Here is a 2,432-nt window from a genome sequence, read left to right as displayed (position 1 = left end):
GTGCAATCAGGAAAGATATGGGCCAGAGTTGTGTCCTCTCACCATACTTATTTAATCTGTAAACTGAGCTAAATTAGCGGAGGAACTGGACTATACGAACCAGGAAGTATGAGAAGTGGAGCAAGACTCGCCGGTGACAGGCAGCTCACACAACCTCGCGTGCCGAAAGTGAAGCTACTTACTGATGAAGGTCCAAGACTGCATCCCCTCGGTGTGCGTAGATTACGTCTCAACACAAAGAAGACAAACACCCTCACCACTGCACCCAAAAGGAACACTGTGGTAAACAGAGAAAAGATTAAAGTTGCCAAGGATTTCAATGTTACTTGGACCCACCATTGACGCTCACGGAGGCAGCCGTCACACAATCAGACAATGTAGTGCATCGGGCACATCTGCTGCAAAAGACCTTTCGAAAGTGCTAGAGAGCCAGGACGTCACTGTGGAGACTGAGGTGCCCCTGACCCAGCCACGGCATTCTCAGTCACCTCGTGTGCTTGGGGAAGCTGCAGAGTGACTGAGGAAGACCAAAGAATCGGTGCCTTTGGGTTACGGTGTCAACAAAGAACGCTGACTATGCCGTGGACTACCAGAAGGACAAACAAATCGGTGTCGGCCAGAATGCTCCTTAGAAAGGAGGGTGGTGAGATTTTGTCTCGTGTCCTGTAGGCCTGTTACCAGCAGGGACCAGTCCCTGGAGAAGGACACCCTGTTTGGTCAACTATAGGGTCAGTGAAAAAGAGGAAGCCCCTCAATGAGATTGATTGACACAGGGCTGCATCAATGGGCTGAACCATAACAAAAGATGGTGAGGATGGCATAGGACCAGGCTGTCATTCATTCTATGGACCGGATGGCTCTAGAAACCACCACCTGGAGGCGTAGTAGGTTAAATGTCAGGATGCAAGATCAGTGGTTCAAATCCACCAGCTGCTCCACAGGAGACAGATGAGGCTGTCTGCTCCTGGAAAGTTTTATACCCTTGGGGGAAGTTCTTCTCTGTTCTGTGGGGTTGCGATGAGTTGGAATTGACTTAATGGCAGTGAGTTGGGGTTTTTTGTTTGTTTGTTTGTTTGATTGTTTGATTGTTAATGAATCACACCAGCAACCATCTTTATTGGAAGCAGGCTGTCAGGTCTTCCTCATGGCAAGTAGTGTGTACAAAATCCTACGAGTCAGAACCTGGGACAATGGGATTCTGGGTGGACGGCACATATTTTCTTGCTGGCCAAGATGACTTCGGAGACATCTGATTTGTTGTCTGCATGCTGTCTAGTTCTCATTGAGGAAGGCTGACGCTCTTCCAGGACCAAAGACAAAAACAGGATTTATAAGAGAGGACAGCAAACCGGTGACAGGCCAGCCGGAATCAGGGCTCTTGTTTACATGCTTGGCCTTTGGCTTGTAGGTTTTTGTTTAAGTGGGGGGAATGACTTTAATTGGTTTGTTTGGTTTTGGTAAGTGGGTGATCATCTAGAGAAGAGCCCTGGGTGCCAAAAATGGTGCGCGCTCCACTCGGGTTCAAAACCTGGGGGTTCCTCCCCGCTCAGAAAGTCTAGGCCAACACGCCCCGGTAATATGCTTCTGGAAGGTCAAAGCCTTGAGTCTCCTGGGGCTCACAGTTCTGTTCTGACCCTCGACAGCCGTCTCGCCAACAACCGAGCACAAGCAAAGAGACCTGTCCTGGCCTCGCCAACGAGAGGCTGCAAAGACGGCCACTGCTGCTGATGGCACATTTTCTGGAGGCCTGAGTTTCTGATTGTGGGGGATCTGCCGTGGACAGACCCAGTGCGGTGGCCACGCGTGCCTTTCCAGCACCATCCCTCGTGAGACTGTCTCGTCCCACAGTCACCCGGGAGGATGTCCAGTTGCCTTCAGCACCCAGCACCTCAGACAAGACTGCCAGCGATACCCACATGCACAAGTAACCCATACAAGGACCACTCTCCGCAGGGAATTCCCAACAGAACCTCCACAGGCACGAGGATTGGTTCTGGAGGCCTGGGGAATCTCACCCCTTGTATGGATACAGAATATGTAGCAGGAGGAGCCCTCGTGGTCTAGTGGTTGAGCATCGAGCTGCTAGCCACCACGTCAGCAGTTGGAAACCAGCAGCCACTCTAGGGGGAGAAAGATGAGGCTCTCTACTCCCATAAAGAGTTACACTCTTGGAAACTGGAGCCAGAAGGGACTCACTGGCAGTGGGTTTGCAGTTCTTAAAATGCCACGGTGTGGGATAATTGAGGGTGGGGGGCAGCAGTCTAACAAGGCTCCTTGTTGGTGGCTGCCTTGGAGCCGTTGAATGGGGAAATGTGAGCAGCGGTCAGATCACAAAGGACGTGCTCGGTGAGGGCGCAGATGGTGGAGGGACTGGTACGGACTTGGCTTTGACTGGAGTGGGATGGAAGCGTGCGGAGAGTTTGAGCAGAGGT

This window comes from Echinops telfairi, unplaced genomic scaffold, assembly GCF_000313985.2.
Source record: "Echinops telfairi isolate 266 unplaced genomic scaffold, ASM31398v2 ScPeMD7_5592;HRSCAF=6446, whole genome shotgun sequence".
Lineage (NCBI taxonomy): Eukaryota > Metazoa > Chordata > Mammalia > Afrosoricida > Tenrecidae > Echinops > Echinops telfairi.
The sequence above is the reverse complement of the archived record's forward strand: the minus strand, read 5'-3'. Positions refer to the sequence as shown.